The sequence below is a fragment of the Telopea speciosissima genome, chromosome 4, assembly GCF_018873765.1.
Source record: "Telopea speciosissima isolate NSW1024214 ecotype Mountain lineage chromosome 4, Tspe_v1, whole genome shotgun sequence".
Lineage (NCBI taxonomy): Eukaryota > Viridiplantae > Streptophyta > Magnoliopsida > Proteales > Proteaceae > Telopea > Telopea speciosissima.
The window spans coordinates 461215-480949 of NC_057919.1; the positions used below are offsets into that span (position 1 = coordinate 461215).

Consider the following 19735-nt stretch of genomic DNA (forward strand, 5'->3'; position numbering starts at 1 on the left):
TGAAACCCTTAGTGTAATGGCTTAGGAGAGGGCACCAATGAGATGTAATAAAATGGCATCATATATAGAAGGACAACAAGGTCATTTTATGTGAGGAGGGGAGAGAGATAGTAAAGTGTAGCATACCTTAACGAGAGGGTTTTCCCCTTTTTTTAATGGGAAAAAGATGGATCATTATCCTCTCAGGTTCCCTGCCCGATTCCTCTCATAGGGGAGTGGAAATGACGACCTAACCCCCTACTCGAACACACTGTCCGAGTGTAATTAAGTTGTCATTTTCGCCCCCTATGAGAGGAACCGGGCAACCGGACGGGGCAGGCAACCTGATAGGAAAAAAAATTGAAAAAGATTCATAAGCCCACAATTTGGTATCCTTTCATACATCGTCTTACATGATGATCATATGGATCCCACATTGACATTGGATCCATTGACATTATCTTTCCTCGCTGACCATGTGAACCATATAAGAATGAAACCGTTTTTTCATATCGTGATTGAGAAGAATCCACCCATGTTTATTTTTTGGCATTGGAAACCCTTACCTTTCTTTACCAAACAAAAAAAAAACCCTTACCTTTTAGGTTGTGTTTGCTATGCATTTTTAGAATAGATTTCTGGTCTAGAATGCATTATGAAACTCAATTCTTTTCTCTCCCTCACTTTAAAATGCATTCTAGACCCAAATGTATTTTAATTATCCTGTGTTTTTTTTTTTTTTGGTTTGGGTACCTCATTTATAATCTTAAAGGAAAAAGTTATCTGAGCAAGCAAGCTGTGTAGACATCATCGCTCTCTATCTTTGTCTTCCTGACACACTCTCTCCTCTCCACCCTCTTAATTATATGCGAACTGCCATGTTCTTCTTTTGCATATCCTACTTGCTTGCTCAAGGAACCCTGTCTTATAATCTCACTTTCTTATAATCTCATGTTAGGTTAGTCCAAACCATTTTGACACATTAAAAAGGAAGGGATAAAAAAAATGAAGATGTTTCTTTTAGAGTGCAAGCCAACCTTTTTTTGTTGCTAACCCGCAGAGGCCCTTACCAGTTGTGCTAACCGGCAACCTGACATATCTTCTAGTTTTCACTAATGTGAACATTGATTTGGTAGGTTGAATCTCACATAGATTTGGAAGCTGCTTCATATCTCATTCCAATTGGATGATCCACTATGTATTATAAGTTTTCATCCTATATTTTTCAATAATTGAATTCATGTTGAGTTTACTTTCGAGACTTTTGAAATATAATACAAACTCTACAATGACACATAAAATGGTAGATTTATTTAGAATTTTAATTGTAAATAAACGATGATATGGATAATATGCTTATCAAGAATTAATCAAAGCTCTCTCTAAATCTTTGAGTCTCTACTGCTTTCTCTAATGCTAGCTCTCGAAGTTAACTTGGCAGATAGAACTAGGGTTTTAAAACACGGAATTAGTCAGTTGCAATTCCAATCTAGAACCGATGCTCAAGAACCCTAAAATCGGACCTCAAATCCAAAACATGGAATTTCTAGTGTTTTTGGGTGTGAATCGATCGTGTCAGATCGGTGGAAATCGGATTCGATCCGAATCAACCGATTCAATTATCCGATTCCCAATTCTTAAAACCCTGGATACAACTCCTGCTTGCTTGATCAATGTAGAGAGATTGTGGAATCGTGCAACATCAGATTGGTTTAGCCAATCCCAAGTTAACTTGGTCAATGTAACTGATCCAATCCATGTATAAGAAACTCCAAGAAACCATAAAACACATAAAACTTTATTCGTCTCAAGCTCAATCATCGTAATAAAACAATGGGATAGGGTATTCCATGGCAATCCTAGTGTGGGGAGGAATCTAGACTACACACCGTTGGTTGTTCTCGGGAAAAAAAAAAATTCATCCATATGAAATCCATATGTTTAAAGTAGGAGTGAGAAAATAATAAAAGAAATTCATCTAAGAAAAGATTATACTAAAAATCATGATGACAATGATTGATTTATATGTCTATCTCTCTCTCTCCTCAAAATTCCAAAAAAATTTGAATTCATTTATTTTTTCTATCCATTTCTTGTCAACTAAGCGTAGTCTAAAATATTTGCAAGGGCGGTTGGGTTTGGAAGTCGTCTCCCTTATATCCCGTCCAGATAAGATCCACAGATTTCGCAGTTCATCCAATCCTGGCAAAATTCCATCCAATCATCTCAGCAGATTAGGGAGGATTTGGCCGGGTTGGCTTCATTTATTTGCTGGGCTCTTTAGAAGGCTAGGAATGCAGTTATCTTTCAAGGCGATTCTCACTCTCTTGCGGAGATTATCAAGCTTGATGAGCACCACTTTGCTGAATTTTCTGAGTCTTTTAGCCTAGGCCGAAAGCTGGAATCTCATGCTACACCTACTCAGATCTGGAGTCCCCCAGTCCCAGGTTCCTTTACATTGAATTCTGATGCTTCCACCAAGAGCGATAAGTGCGGATTGAGCCTAATCATTCATGATTCAACAGGGGGTATTATCATAGCGGTGTCAACTCCTTCCTCCTTCATCTCGGCTTTGCAAGAAGAAGCCCTCGCCTTGCGCTCAGGCCTATTATATGCAATCTCTGAGGTCATTGACATCATGGTTTTGGAATCGGACTGCAAGAATCTTATAACATTGCTATCTCCCCCTCCGTTGGAGATTATTGATAATGTGGAAGACATCAAACACCTCTCCACTTATTTCAGATCAGGCTCCTTCTCTTATATTCTCAGGGAGATTAACAGCGTAACTGACTCCCTAGCTGGGATAGCTTTGTCTTGTGCGTGAAAGACAAATTGGCCTTTATCCACTCCTTGTTTGACGGATCTATGTATTTCGAATACCTTGCGGTGGACACTTGTGAATAAATAATCCTTCTTCTACCACAAATAAAAAAATAAAAAAAAAATAAAAAAAAAACAAAAAAAAAAACACCACAACGTAGTCTAAAATAAAACAATCAAATCCTAAAACCGACATTAAACTTGAAAGAACGTTACCTGGTCGCATAATCTCTACGCTGTCAGTTGCCAAATCTTTTACCCCATGATGTTGATGATTTCCACTTATTATTAGTTTTTTTTCTTTTTTGTTCTTCTTTTTAGGGTGGTAATTTACACTTTTAGACTGCAAGGTTGGCAACTGCGCACGGAGTTACGGTTAATTAGGACCATATCCATCATTCCATCACATCAAACAAGCAAAGGTTAAAGCATAGGAACGTGATACATACACGGAATTTATACTTGGGATTTTTTTATTTTTTGGAGGACAAATAAGGACTTGGGATTGATAATCTGATCTTTGTCCTTTCTAAAGTAAAGCACCATTCTAATTTCTAATTTGCTTCTTATTTCACTTTCACTAGAAGCAATTTATTGATTGTCTTTTTATAAAAATCTAAATCAATTTTTACAAAACAAATGAAGGCTCAGAGAATAAAATAAATAAAATGATATAATTTACGTTTAATTTGAAAAAACAAATATTTATTTATAAAATTTTTTGGCAAAAGGTTATGTGCATGGTGTACAGTTAGTCATGTCCCTCTCTCACACAAGGAGGTCAAAATGACTAAAAGCCCCCTGTTTGACACTTTCATAATCTTCCCCTTTATGCGGTATAACAATTCTCCCTTAAACTTATTTGGAATTAGGGGGCTGACCCTAATGTGTGCCACATGAAAGAATGATTAAGACCCCAATTTTATGTACAAATATAGCAAACTTGAATTCAATAATTATAGTTGGCCACATGATAATATAGAACTTCAAGGAGTCATTATTTTAAAAAAAAAACCAATGGATGGATTAAAATGCAATGCAAATATGCTAATTGATACATGAAAAATCCACTAGGACCCAAATTTTTATGTACATGTATATCCTTTGGTACTTTTACTACTTAGTCAAATTTGAACTCAATCTCTTACCAATAAAAAAAAATTGTTGAACTCAATCAGCGGAGGACTAACAATGGTAGGATTAACAATGAAAAGAGGAAGACTAACCTTCCCAATAGGCTCTTCTCATGCATCCTTTAACGTTTGAAAAAAAAAACTATCTTTTTCACGGTCTAATTTCTTCACAAGTAGTAATATTAATGGTTTATGAAAAATGCCTTTGATCTAAATTTTTCACGTGACAATTTCAGATGGGTTCAATTTTTGTCTGTATATGCATTTCTTGAAATTTGAAAATTGTATAATTAAGTCATCACCCAAATGAAGACTACCCTAGAATTTCCTTCACCAAACTTGAAGACTAAATATTAGATGACTTCAAATCCATCCTCTGCTCTTATATGTTCTATATATATGTGGCCACCTAGCTAACATGGGAAAGTCCAAATAAAGAGACACCGTTGGCAAAGAATTGGCTTCCCTATCAGAGGAGCCAAAAAAGAAATGAAAAGAACCAATTGAAAACAATGAGACTATTTTACCAAAAAAATAAAGGAAAACAATGAGACTAAACAACATACATCATCTACTATATATGGCTCTAGTAGCCCAATCTAAGGAAGAGAGAGCTTTAATACAGACATTAACAACAACAGATAATCGCTACAAAAGATTAACAAGGAAAATCTCAATGCAAGACTAATATTATTGAGTTTGTTATAAAATTTGACATGTGGTCATTCACTCATTCCAGAGTCCATATATATCCTATCTATTCAACGATTGATTTTGCTAAATCATTTTTACATGTTGCACATTAGATGGTTAATCCATGAAGGCTTGGATTGTTCACACTAATTTTTACTTGGATACATATTTTTATGGGAAAAGAAAGGTTATCTAATCACGCAACACCTTATTGTTGCAGTTCAGACATAGAAGCCCGTGAAAATACCACACTACCTCCTATGATATTAAAAAACTACATCTATTTTAATGCCCTTACGTGGGCTCTCATTGACCTCACATAAAAAGAACGGGTTAAGGCCTAAGGGGAGATATTGATTAAATGAAGAGAGAAAAAAGATACGACAAAAGACATAGGGAGAGAGAGAGAGAGAGAGAGAGAGAGAATGGGGATGGAACAGAACGTTATAATCTCTTTTTTAGGTCAATGTCTTCTTCATTCATTTATTCATTCATTATTGGCCGAATTTGGTTCGGTGGGTGATTCATTCATTATTAGGTAAATCAAATCCAAAACCACATTAGTGATTAAGATGTAATTTCTTCTTCTATTTATTGATCCTTTCTTTTTCTTAAAGTAAATAAATAAAATAAAAAAAGAGAAAAGGTGAGTCATACAAAGTTACAAACCAAAAACTTTTTGCTTTTGGAGCACACAAAGAAGCCGGGCGGGGGTGGGGTTCTGGTGGACAATGTCAGAATGGATTACCACTTCACTGTCTTAAGTCTCAACTCTTAAGTGCCAACCCACCAACCAAACCACTACCCACCTACCCACCCACCCGTGGTATTTGAGGATGGATCGATGAACAGGATATGCATGCATGAATGGTCTCAGTGATTGGTTATTCAAAGTAATTCTATCTTAGCACGCCACGAAACTCTCTCTCTCTCTCTCTCTTCCAACTTTTTTCGGACATTAATTAGGAAGATAAAAATCCACCAATGGACGCGATGGTGGTGACATGTATGTTTGGCCCCCACTGCAATGTTGTTGGAGTTACTCTTTAGCCCCCGTTTTATTAAATGTTTGGGCCATTCCTAACAATATATTCAGCATTAATAAGTACACAATCTTGGCTTAAGCCTTAACAATTAAAAATGCATTTCTCAACGTATTCTGCTTCTGCCAAACAAGCCTTAATTTATTTATTTTTTTTTTTGGGGGTAAATAACCTTAATTTCCTTCATGCTCCACAAAGTCACACTTGGACCGGTCCAAATGTAACAACTAGCATCCGGTGTGTGGTCATGTGGTGTGAATATCCATCATTTCATGGTCTTAAAAGTCGATTAACCTTTTGGGATCGGTGTATGGTTAGGGGATCTTCGTTCCTAGTTATTATACATGGAGAAGATGAAGATGACGAAAGAGAAGAAGGATATGGACTCTGGTTTGAGCAAAACATGTAACCGTACAAGGTTTCTACTCATTTCCTGCCGCCACATGGTTGGTATAATATAATGACAGTTGAAATTTGGTACAAAGCTAGGTAGAACACCAATATCCTTCGATCATATGTCAAGTTTCAGTCCAAATGATGTTTGCCACAAAAAAATTTTAGGTAATAAAAATTACTGCCATCTCAATGTTTTTTTCACTTATTCAGCTATACAGATCAGACACAGTCCGCCATTAACGGCTACTCCAAACATAAGAAAGGGTTATTAAATCAGCTCATATGTATGCCCACCCATGTCGAATAGTTGTCCGTGCTTTCCTGTTATCTCTCTACCCAAAAAATAAAAAAAACAAAAAAAGATTTCCTGTTATCTTCGAATTGTAATTTTTTATCACGCCTTTGCCTGCCAGCAAACCATTTCAAATCCGACAAGAGGAACAGGAGAGGGGCCATAGGGTTTCTTTCACTTCTCAGTTATCAGTTCTGTTCTCAGGACTCGGAAATAGTTTTTGGTAAAAGTTATTCTGCCTTTCGGAATTTTAAAAACAAGTAGGAGCGTCAATCGGTCCGGCTTAACTGGGCTTTAACCAACCTCAAACCTTATACCATGATCAAACGTTTAGATAATCGGGCTGAATTGGACGGACTTGATCGATCTTGGGATATAATCGGATAATATAATTGGGCCTAAATCGGACTGTGGGCCTGTTTAACTCTTAATGGGACCTTAACTAAACAGTGTTAATTAAAGGTGTTTTGTTGGAAGCTCTCATTGATCTCTTTCTAGCCCATGGTTAACAGGTAGATATAGTTTGGTAAATACGTTTTCCCAATATCTGAATGGTTATAAGTAATCTTATTCTCTTCCAATATTATATTCCCAAATCTGTGATCGAGTTTGTAGCTAGACAAGGCTATCCTTGTGTATATGAAACTACTAGGACGTAGGAACTAAGTGACTTAGATTTTCTTTTTATTACAATCAAATTCCCAAAACTGTTGTTTATTTCTTAAAATTGATGGTTACTTCAATGTATTACTCTGGATCAATAAGTGATGATGCTATGGACTTTCTTGGAAATCCATGTCAATTTTGAAGTGTGGGCCTCTTTAACTTTTTTCAATTTATTTTTCATATAATAAGTCGGGCTTTAACTGGGGCGGGTTCGGTCGGTTGCCCGACGGGTTAGGACCCTACATCAGGACCGTTCAATTATTAAATGTGTCGGGTTTTAAACACATTTAATAATTGGGTTGGGCCGGACTAGGCTTTAACGGGGTGGGCTCGATCGGGCCTGAATTGCATGGGTTAAGGAGTACGAGGAAGAAGAGAAGCAACAGTGTAGCCCGTCTCTGTGTTGGGCCCTCCCTTCGACGCCGATGTCGTGGTTATGACGAAGACGACAACAACGACGATCCAGATTGTGATTGTGAGGAAGTAGAAGAGGAGGATGATCACGACCACCACCTGTCATTAATTTAAAGAGGATAAGCATAGTTATGATGATGATGATGATGAGCTCGATCGCAGCTTTTGCCCTTGTACTGTTGTATATAGTATGCCAATGCTTTATTTTATTTGTTACTTCTTCGTTGAATGGCCCTTTTAATCAGCGACAAAGAGGTTTTCTAATTAGCAGGGGAGGTTGGAGACTGAATGCAGAAGAAGAAGAGGGTCGTTCCGTGTTTGATTCCTATTGCATCTCTTATTTTTAATTTACTATTGTATCCCAAACAAAAGGGCAAAGTTGGAATAATACTCAGATTAACGTTGAGCAAACCGATTATATTTCTGTTGGATTATTTTTTAACATTAAACAATAAAAAATAAACGTGATTTATTGAGGTTCAGCCATGTACATGTAGCAGGAACAATCCTGCTTTGGCCATAGTAGCGAAATTTTATCCACCCTATACATCACACTTAAGAATTCAATCATAAAAATATGGGCAATGATGTCTTTTTAACCTTTCAAGTGTTGGGTGGATGATTGGATTCTCAAGTGTGATGCACTGGACAGTGCACCGCACTTGAAATGATGTTTTAGTCAATATTTAGAAAGATTGATGGGTTCCTGATATGGATACAACGCCCGGATTCTTGCAATGTTCACATGGTGGCTGATTTAATGACCAAGACAACCGATCGTGGGATACAAACTTATTACATTCTTTGTTTTCTGTATCGGATATGGAAAATATTTTAAAGATTCAATTTCTTATTTTTCCACTATCAGATAAGCTTGAATGGTGGATAGGTTCAAAAAATGGATTTTTTTTTTCTGTGAAGAGTGCATATATACCGTCTACTTTCATCAGATTTAACGGCAGAAAGAAGTTTGGCAGCATCTTCATCGCGTGCCCATTCTTGGTCGCGTGTTCTAGGTGACGTATAGAGGAAAATCTGGTACTCTAAATTCATACCATGGATTCAACGTTTTTTATGGAGATCTTGCACATCGAGTGTTGCTACTAGAGACGCACTTCAAAAACAACGGAACATCCAGGTGGATCGTTGTTGTAACCAATGTGCTTGCCATGAAACAATTTCACATATTTTCTTAGGCTGCACTTTTGCTAGGGCAGTCTAGTTTGGGAGTGACCTGGGACTCATTATACAATCGGGTGAGGAACCTCCGGCCACTACAATAATGGATCCAAAACTGGGATTAGATTGCACCACATGATAAGGTGACTCGTCGGGTTATAATTAGTTTTTGTACTTTCATTTGTTGGATGCTTTGGAAAACAAGGAATGATGTTGTTTTTGGCCAACGGATCTAGACACCGGAGGAAGTTATACATGTTTCTCTATTGGCCTTCTTAGAGTACTAGAATGCACATTCAGCTTCTAACTTGCAACATGTTTCAAGCATTGCATCTGAATCCAGAACCACCGGTTCGACAACCCCATCTCTAGGTATGGTGAAGATTAATTGTGACGCGACTTGACCTTCCAATACAATTGATGGTGGACTTGGAATTATATGCCGAGATTGACATAGTCATCCACTACATGCTGTGTCTATTCTCATGAAATTCAATGAGCTGCAATCGGAGAAGCTCTATCTATTCGTTCATCTCTATTGGAAGCAGTCTTGGAAAGATATGAGTATGTGGTTATTGAATCGGACAACAAGAGTGTGATCTCCAATCTACGAAAAGGAAACACACCTTATTTCTTAATTTGAGGGCTTTCCTAGAATATATTGTTCACCTTTCTTCTTCTTCGTTTTTTTTTTTTAAATGTTTGTATTTTCAACTTAATTTTAAGGGAGAGTAAGAGTTTGACTGAATCCTTAACAATGAGAGTCCTATTGATAACGTGTACAACAATATGACCTAATTTCAATCTATGACTAGTTGACTTACGTAACATAACACCTAACCATGAGCTTTCCACGTTCTCAATATTTAAATGAATTAATTACAACTAAAATAATGATAATAATAATAAGAAAAAAAACGTTGACGTAGAATAATTAGAACAAATAGCTAATAATCAATTAATTAATAATAAAATAAAGGGACTAATAGTAAGAGAGGACAAAATCAACTCATTTCTTAACCTAGGATAGGACCCACCACGTAATGAAGATTGGTCTCCAATTTTCTGATCAGATATTGGATTTGTTGCTGAAGGTCTACTATCATATTTTTATGATTGTTACTTGCGGGGCCGGCTCAGTGGTCCGCAGAAAGGATCAAAACACGAGAAAATAGATGGAAGGAACATGAATGATGTCACAAAACAAAATTTCCCCTTTTGATTCTTCAAGTAAGAGAAGACGTCAAACTCTGAAACACTGCCGGAGACGGAACAAGTGATTATCGATGAACGTAAAACTGTAAATCCGAAAACAAATGCAATCGAATATCGTAGCAATAGAATTATTATAATAAGGAACGATACGAGGCAGCCAAATTCGAGAACGGAGAGAAAAGCTCGATCGAACGATCGATCAGCGGGGAGAGAGAGAGAGAGTGTGTGTGTGCGCGTGTGACACGCACATACCTATAGACGCGAATGCGAGTGTGGTAGAGTGTCAAAAGTTTAGTGAGAGGGGATATTGGCAGAGATGGGAGAATTTAAGGGAAGAAGGAATGTCACTGCCTTGGGAGACATTTAAAAAAAAACAGAACGTAAATTTGAAGGAAAGACACTATTTTGTTGGGTAGTTTTGTAATATCAAATTTCTATTTTATGTAATTTAATTAAATGAAAATTGTTGATCTTGTAAATTTCCTAAAAAGAAAAAAAAGATTAGGACTTGGTTTTCATGCACGGTCGTGTATAAGAGGAATCTTTTATTTTTAGTAACCGTCAGATTCAAGGATTATAATCTAAATCGTCCAAAGAAAAAATATGTAGATACTCCTTTTATACAGTTACATTTTCAAATACGTGTAAAAGACAGTAAACGAATAAAATTCCAGGATTCTCGTTCTCTGCAACTCAACAACTCAACTAAACCTTTTCTTCTCTTCCGTAGAACACTCTCTCTTCTGCAGAAGACTCTCTCCTTCGTTTGAGACAATTTTTCAAGTTAAACTGACCTCGAAAAAACCAAACCCATCTTTAAAGCATGCTAAGCGAAACACATCACATATTACAAAGATGATTCTGTCTTACATATACCACTCAGAAGAATACTTTTTGGAGAAAAACCCAAGCTTGGAGAAAAATTGTTGCTGCTATTGGGACTGAAATAGAGAGATTGGGGGTTTGAGAACCACTACCTTGGTGGACCTCCATTTCTTTCCATCCGTTCTTCTGCACCTCCCTGGCTCTGGTTCCATGCTGTTTCTATAGTCGAAGCAGAAACTACTGCAACCTTGTATAAAGATTATGAAAAATAGAAATCAAACAAAACCCAAATAGAAAATCACATCTATTACCCTTTTAAACAGAAACCCATCACTTAATTTCTCAAAGAAATTTGATAAAAAATAGCAAAAAAAAAATCCCAAAAAAAGAAAAAAGATGAAGAAGGAGGGAGGCCCAGCCCTAGATGAAATATCAAAGAGCAATAGGGAATGGAGAATGATATCTTACCTGTACCGTGAGAAAGCCCTAAGCAATGGATTGAAATAGCTTTCGCCCGACGATAAGATGAGAGAAAAAAGGGTGAGAAGTTTATGGTCGATTGAAAGTTGAGATTGAAGTTCTTTACCAAAAAAAAAATGTTGAGATTGAGGTGAAGACACAGGTGTTTTGCGGAAGAGATAAAAAGTTTAGTTTTTTGCAAGAGAAAAGGAAGTTGCATAGAACGAAAAAAAATGAATTTTTTATATTTGGCATGAGTAAGGAGAGTTGCAGAGAAAAAAAATGGAAGTTGTTTCATTTTTTTTTTTTAACTATTATTGATAAATACAAAAGGCAATCTTTTACATGTATTTGAAAATGTAATTGTATAGGAGGTGTATATACCTATTTTATCCTTGAACGGTTCAGATTAAAACCCTTGAATCTAACGGTTACTAAAATTCAGTGTAAAAGATTCCTCTTTTACACGACCGTATATGAAACTTTTTGCCAAAAAGAATTAAAAACAAAATCATAATAATCTCATCGTTACTTCAACAATGACCACGCAACAGAGCCATTCATTCATGGTTCCACCTGCTGGGAAAGCAGAGGCAATAGGGGTCTTCCCTCCTGCATAAAGGCATCTCCGCATCTCTTCGGAGAATAAAAAAAAGAGCTATCGAAATATCTTCCTCGTCCGTCCCTCCCTCCTCCTTCGAGGCTACAAATTCATTATAAAAGGATTTGCTCATTCCGTTTTACCTCCGTCGTCTATTTGCTTCCAAACGTTATTAATCCATTAAAAAAGGATTTGTTTGTTTCTTCTGCTCTCTGGCGGTGGTTCTGAAATTGTAGTTGAGTCATGTTTGCGTTAATTTCTCGCCCTGGCTTTGTCTTTTAAGTTTATTGAAGCCAAAGTTGGAGGTCCAGAATTTTTGGGTCCGAAATTTGGTTTGTTTATCTGCTTCTTCTTCATCTACACGCTAAAATCACAAATTTTGATCGGCACTCAAGGGAAGGGAGGATAGGATGGGTACTACTAATAATAAGAATCGCGAGAATTCGGCGGTCTCTAATTCTGAGGCGTTTGCGTTTGAGAAGGTTCCAACTTCCGAACGCGAAGATGGGAATATGGATTTTTGTTCCAAGGAAGGCGGCAAAGGTAAGCGACTGTGGAAGAAGGTGAGATATCAGCTGGTTGAATACCACTCTTTGCCCTCGTATTTGAGAGATAATGAGTTCATTCTGGGTCATTACCGATCCGAGTGGCCTCTCAAGCAGATCTTTCTTAGCATCTTCACCATCCACAACGAAACTCTCAATGTCTGGACGTAAGCTTTCTAACCCCAAATCTCTTTCCTTTTGCTCCCACACTCCACCCAAAAAAAAAAAAAGAAGAAAATATATCTTTCTTGTTAGGGGTTATCCTTTTGTTCCACAGAATTACTTTTTTTTGTATTGGGGGGGGGGGGGGGGGGGGGTGGTTTCTTTCTGATCTTGGTTGGGTTCCAGGCCTGATATTATGTTGGATTCTTTGTTGTTTGATAGACATGTCTTTGCTTGTTAGCTGTGTTTCATCGTCTTGAAAATTTGGTTCTTTGAGTGGTGCGTCCCAAATAATATTTATTTATGCTTGTGGCAAATGCATATTTTCTCTGCTGTTTACCTCAAACATGTTGGCCCTTAATGTTAACCTTTTTCACCCTCTTTTGAAGCATGGAGACCTTGGAGAAGACTTTTATGAAGAGCTCAAGGGAGGAGGGATGTTTCAGTTCCAAACCATATATTTAGTTTTTGTTCTAATTCATACTTTAAGATTATTCTGTTGGGTGTCAGAGTTTATCCATGTCTCACTTTTTTTTTTTGGTTGCATTTGTACTGCAAAATTTTAAAGAATTAAAACATACTGTAGAAAGTTGGGATGTCGTTCACCTTTGGGTCAGGTTTACTTGTTCTTGCTTTTGGTGGCTCTCCTTTCTAGTGCTGTAATGTTTTGATGGGTTCACTTTTGATTATCTTTCTGTGATATTCGTGTTAAAAGTTTCTGACATCTTATTTTGACAAGTTGTTTCAGCTTTGGTGCACAGTTGGTTGCCCTTATTTGGCTCCAGAAGTCACCCTACTAAATATTGTAAACTTCCTGTTTCAGGCACCTGATTGGATTCTTTCTTTTCCTAGCTCTCACCATATATACGGCAATGAAGGTTCCAAAGGGCGTGGATCTTCACTCTCTACAACATTTTCCTGATATGCTGAAGAAAGCTGATCTTCACAAGATCCAATCTGAACTCTTGACGTGCCTCCCGTTGCTGATTTGCATAGACTGCGGAATGAATTAAAGACTTCCTTATCTTCAGTAGATTTACTTCCATCACTTTCGGGTTTGCACATTGTGGAACTTCTGAGTAACTGTTTGCCTGAGAGATTCTCCAACGGCAACCACACTGATGTTTGTGTTCTGGTATTGTCATTTGTTTTTTTTGGCTTTGTCTGCTTTTATGTCACTTGCTGGGTTGTGATAATATGACCTGCCAGAGAGTAGAATGTCATCCCACTGGGTCTAAAAGCCACACCTGCTAGACAATAAAAGGGAAACTTGGGTAGTTTTTAAATATTTTTTACACTTTTCTTCCTGAACCCAGTTTTGCTAAACTGCTGAACAGGTTATATAATTTTGATGATATACCTTTAAGGTAGGAGAGCAAATCCACCTTCTCCACCATAAAACTGCACAGCTAGTAAAGGAGACTTTGCGCTCGGAAAGAACGTTAAATTGATACCCTCTGACCTGTAGTAAACCTAATAGGATTTGCTTTTCGCACTTTCAATACCTCCCCTGGAATAAACCTATAATTTTTGGTACATATAATACTAATAGGCTGCCACCCTGCCTAGGAGCTCTGATAATTTACTTTCTTATAAAGCCTTACATCCCTCTGTGAGCAAATTCAACTTGAAAATCTAGATATCAATTTGAAAGTTTAGATATTTCCTAAAGGGAAAAAGAAGGCTGCCTGGTCGAGTAGCCCCTGTGCTCAGACACATAAGCACCCGAAATTACCATCCCACCCCCTGTGAAATAAAAAATCCTATCCATGTATATGCCCCTGCACTCGCTCATGGGACATATAATACTAATAGAAACTCTACAACTTGACATAAAACCACTTCAATTTGGTTCCTCATGTTAGCCTGCAGGGGGGTGGGGGGTTGATGTTAGATGAGCCTGCTGAGCTCCTGGAAAGATTAGACCAAACACACACACACACTGGTCTGCATGTTGGACACCACCACTTGTCCTTATGCAATTTTATCTCTCTAATTTTTCTTCTATTTAGCCAATTTCCTTTCTTGTTAGTTATCATTTTCTGCATGATGTATTTGCATATGTATCTGGGTGTTTGGTTATTATCTTTTGGTAATGCACTGTCTGACTAAATTATAATGCCTTGTCCCCCCCCCCTCCTTAAATCAACCATTTGGATGAGTTTTGTCTGATAATCTATCAGTCTTGTAGTAGTTGGTAGTAAATCGCATGTTACTGGTCGGATTCTGAGAATCATTAGGCCAACCTAGAAATAGATAAAAGAAAATTTAATTAGAAGACCCTTGGGGTTATGTATAATTTACCTGGAAAAGAAATTTGGGGAAAATAAAAATAGTGATCTTGATGTGATAACTTCTGCTCATGGCATATGATGCTAATAGGGATCAAAAGAACCAAATTAAGCCAGCTGGTAATGGGCCATTGCACCAAATACAACAAGAATAAGGGCAAAACGGACTGACCTAGGGAATATCAGAGGAGATATGAACAGAACAGTAGCAGAGGAATTCTGGAAAATCATGAATTCAGAATTTAGTGTCGTAGCAGAATCCTATAATTTCCTGACCTTAGTTCAGATGGGCACCAAACTTGGGACAAGTGGGCTTAGAAGGCTGTACCCTGTAGTTCTAATTCAACTGATTTCTCAGTCATAATGAAGGATGCAGTTGGATTAATGTGTTTTCTGGTCAGATTTCTAGTTGCAGAACAAAGCATTTAATAGTAACAGAAGAAAGAATTAAAAATCAGAACAACTACCAGCTTTTAAAGTTCTGATTGATTTATAAAATTCCAGTACAGACATACAAACTGAAGCTAACGAGAAAATTGGAATTTCTATTAAAATCATTAAAAGGGTAGTGGTAGAAACATGGTGTGATGAAGTGAAACAGAGCACCGGAAGAACTAAGTACTGAATGCCATACCATCCCCCCCTCCCCCCCCCCCCCCCCCTCCAAAAAAAAAAGAAAAAGAAAGAAAAGAGGGTACTTCTGACCTGTAAGAATAGAAGCTTCAGGATGTAACCAGATATGGGATTGAAGTTGGAATAAACAGAGAGAACTGCCGGGAAGAAGAAGAGACAAGAATAAGGAGATTCAATGGGAAAAATGAAGAGATCAGGACGATGACTTCCAGCCATTGCTGGTATTTTATGAGTAGCAAATACCAATTGGATAAGAATTTATTCCATCAACTGCACAAATTGTGGGGTACATTCAGTACTGTATAAAGAAATTCGTAGATAGACTCAAATCTAGTAGCTGAAGTCATGATTCAAAATAAGAACTAAGTAACCTGAACATAATAAAAATTTCTAAGATAAAACCCTTTATATAATTTTACTTGTGGGCCCCACAACTAATAAAATAAAAAGGGACTCTTTTCCCTACTTACAAAAACTAATCTGACCCACACAACTGTACAACAACAACAACAAAAAACTCAGCCTTATCCCAACTTAATGGGGTCAGCTACATGGATCCAATCAAACAAAAAGGTAAAAACTGAAACGTGACAGTAAGGAAAGGGAAATGAGATGAGAAGTGAAAGAGGAAAATGACATAACCCAGCAAGTCAGGAGAATCTCAGCTAAATAGGGCCTGCTACATGGATCCTTGCCCTCCAATATGCTCTATCCGAGGTCATACATGGCACGAGACCCAGACTATGCATGTCCTTTCTCACAACTTCTCCTATGGTCATTTTAGGCCTGACCCACACAACTGTGCTAAATTATATTTCAGATTTGCTCCTCAATTACATGCATGTACCCCATATCAAGTGGAGCTAATCCTGGCTCTCCAATTAGGCCTTTAGGTTGCTCATTATGATCATACTATTGAAATGTTTGTTACAATGCTATATGCTTCATATGAATTGAGATGGGTCCAGAGTATGTAAAGAGTAATTTTGCACAGCTTTACTAGAGTACCATATATGTGGAACCTTATTTGGTTGTTACTGTTACATTATTGTCCACCTATGTCCAACACTCTGTTTATATGCCAACTGCTAAGAATTTGTGGCTTCCAAAATCTTTTGTATTCTTAGTGTGTCATGTTATTTCGAGCATATTAAACAATGCCCAAAAAGTATTCTGTAGCTATCCATATCCTTTTTGAAGATATAAACATTGAATTATCAGCGTTCTCTTTGTCAAACTGACCTCTACTTCTGTAGATTACAGATTTGGTTCTTAAACCTTAGTCCAGTTTCTTTGTCAACACTCTGTTCATTGCTTTGTTACTGCTTTGACACGCTAATGTGTTGTTCATGTTTTGGTTGAAACTAAACCCAGAAAAAATTATGTTTTGGTTGAATGCAGCGTAGCATGAAAGAGGATGTCGCAAATATGTTAGCACCCTTGATGGTGCGGCCAATCACTCGGTGGCCTTTCTTTGCCTTCCTCGGTGGTGCCATGTTCTGTCTATTAGCCAGCAGCACATGCCATCTCCTGTCTTGCCATTCCCGGCGCCTATCTTACATCATGCTCAGGCTTGACTACGCTGGTATTGCTGCCCTTATCTCAACCTCCTTTTATCCGCCTGTCTACTACTCTTTCATGTGCAACCCATTCTTCTGCAACCTCTACTTGGGATTCATATCCATCCTTGGGATTGCCACAATCGTAGTTTCTCTACTCCCAGTTTTTCAGAGCCCTGAATTCCGGACCATTCGTGCATCCCTCTTCTTGGGGATGGGCATGTCAGGGGTGGCACCCATACTGCACAAACTGATCTTGTTCCGAAACCAGCCTGAGGCTCTCCACACAACAGGGTATGAGATATTGATGGGGTTTTTCTATGGGATGGGAGCCCTGGTCTATGCTACAAGGATTCCTGAGCGGTGGAAACCTGGAAAGTTCGACATTGCAGGCCACAGCCACCAGCTTTTTCATGTGTTGGTCGTGGCAGGGGCTTACACACACTACCGTGCCGGTTTGGTGTACCTCAGGTGGCGAGATCTAAAAGGGTGCTAAGAGAGTCGACTGTCATATAGGTGGATGGTTAGTATGGCTAGAAAGAATGTAGCCGCATCCAAGGAAAAGGATCTCTGCACTGTACTTCCTCTTAGAACTCTGATTTATGTAGGGAGTTTGAAATGATGCATGATATGTGAGTTCACATCGTCTGTGTGCTAGTTTGGGGGATGGGGGGGGGGGGGGGGGGGACATATGCAGCTGCTTTCTGGGGAGCTAACACACTTCAAGTCATGTAAACCGTGAGAAGGAAGGACACTCCTTGCACGTATATTATTTAATAAAAGAGTGGAGAAAAGATTATAAGATCCAGATTTCTTTTAGATTAGTCAGAAAGCAAGAAGGATTCTGGAACTCTGAATGCTTGAAACGGTGATATATTTTTTCCGTCGTTGAGCATTTTCTCTTGGAGCGATCGCTGAGGGATTGAGCATGGATAGTCTAGTGATTTCTGTCTTTGATCAAGGGTTCTGTCTTTCATTTAATGGAGGTCAGGTTTTTAAAGGACAATTAAATGGCTAAAATTGGAGGGAAAATTTAGGTATTTGAAAAACTTTTACGTTTTTCACCATGTATAAATACCTGTGTACACATTTTGGAGTATAAAAGTAGTTTAGAGGAGATGGAGCTTAGTTTTGAATATCCACAATGTAAGCATGTATATTGGGTTATCAAGGGTACTGCGATTTAAACACCTAGTCGTGCACCCTCCCGATCTATACTCAAATCTTGATAATAATACATTGTAATTACCAAGCCCCAAATACCTGCATTCCATATACACCCTAATAATCAATGTCGCCCCTCATAATTTGATTGAGGCTTTTATACTGTGTGTGTTTGTGTAGGGTTGGGAAGGAGTTAGTTTCTTATGAGACCAATCACCAACCACCAACCACCACCCACCACGGGTATGAGCTCATCTTTTTGAGGTGCATCTCCTTCAATACAAAACGGCAATCTCATTGCTTCACAAATTCCACCACCAATCAATCCACCATTAAAGGAACTCATTGAATTTGGGACAGGATGAACTCAACCCAATAGGATGTTGTGTGTCTGATCCCTTTCCATCTAGAGTCCATCTTTAAAAACATTTCTTCAAGACAAAGTTAATAATGGTATAAGTGGAGCCTCAACTTAACTCGGTAAGAGATTATTAATAAGCATGATAACTCCAGGGGATCAGGATCGTCGTGCGCCTAGGGTGTTGTAAGAGGTCATTTAACGGTTGAGCTATGCTGCACACATCTTGGTGCACACCTAGGAATATGTGTAACACAGCCCAACCGTTGGCAGTACCCTGGGCGTGCTGGATTCCTTGGAAACGAGCTAAATTCAAATCCAAAAGGGCTTGTGGATGGAGATATCGATCCACTCCAGTCTGTCATTACATTGGCATTAAATAAAAGTACTCCCATTTGTTTTGATCCCTTCTTTAGAAAGGAAAGTTTTGATGGAGCATCTTTGGCCTTGGCCCCCCTTGGGAAACTCAGGGCAATTCAGGGTCGGCCGGCAACTGCTGGGGAGCAATAGGAGATTCAGATGGCTGTCGTAATTAAGATGAGTACTTTGGGCATTATTACCACGTCAACAGTTCAACTACAGCAAATGTATGGGCTGCCCGATACAAATCTGGCTTCCAAAGATATTATTCTCATGGGGTTCTATGCTGATTGATTTCTTTATTAATTCTGAGCTGTGGGGCCATGGTCAATTGCAGCCTTTGGAGGTAGCTCTTCTTTCTGGTATGGTGGATTTATGCATCATTTTCACCAATTTTCATCTTTTCAGTCAAAAGTTGGGTGGGAGCATTTGTAGTTGGTTACTTTTGTACATTCCATAAGCATGTGATTGGACGTTAGGGATTTTATCTATTAATAATTAGCTATGAATCATCCATCCTTCCATCCTTTTGTCACAAGTCCTTTGGGTAGTAAAGACAAAAGCCAGAAGCTCAAGGTTCCAATGTCCACTTTGAGAAGGGACAGAACCCTACTTTTTGCTTTTGGAGCTCTTCTAGCTTTAACATAACATAATATAAGTATTTATTGTCTGTCTGTTGAGTGTCAGCTGAGAAAGGGAATCACCCTACCCTACCCTACCCTACCCTACCCTGTATTTGGAAGTCGGCTCATGTGCACTTTATTTCAACATTTGATTGGACGCTTTGGAGCTAGGGTGCAATTTTGACCCGCTCTTAGCTTGAACAGTGTTCGGTTTGAGATATTCTGGGCCTAGAAAAAACGGGTTAAGATTAAAAATTTCTGACCCTAAGTCAAGATCAGGTTGATTACAATTGAAGTTTTGGGTTGAGTCTGGTCCGATCCA

At 38.2% G+C, this 19735-nt stretch overlaps 1 pseudogene; it reads left to right on the forward strand.

The window, feature by feature from the left end:
- Nucleotides 1–12125: 12125 nt before the first annotated feature.
- Nucleotides 12126–17574, forward strand: LOC122657701 (annotated as a pseudogene).
- The last annotated feature ends 2161 nt before the right edge of the window (nt 17575–19735 follow it).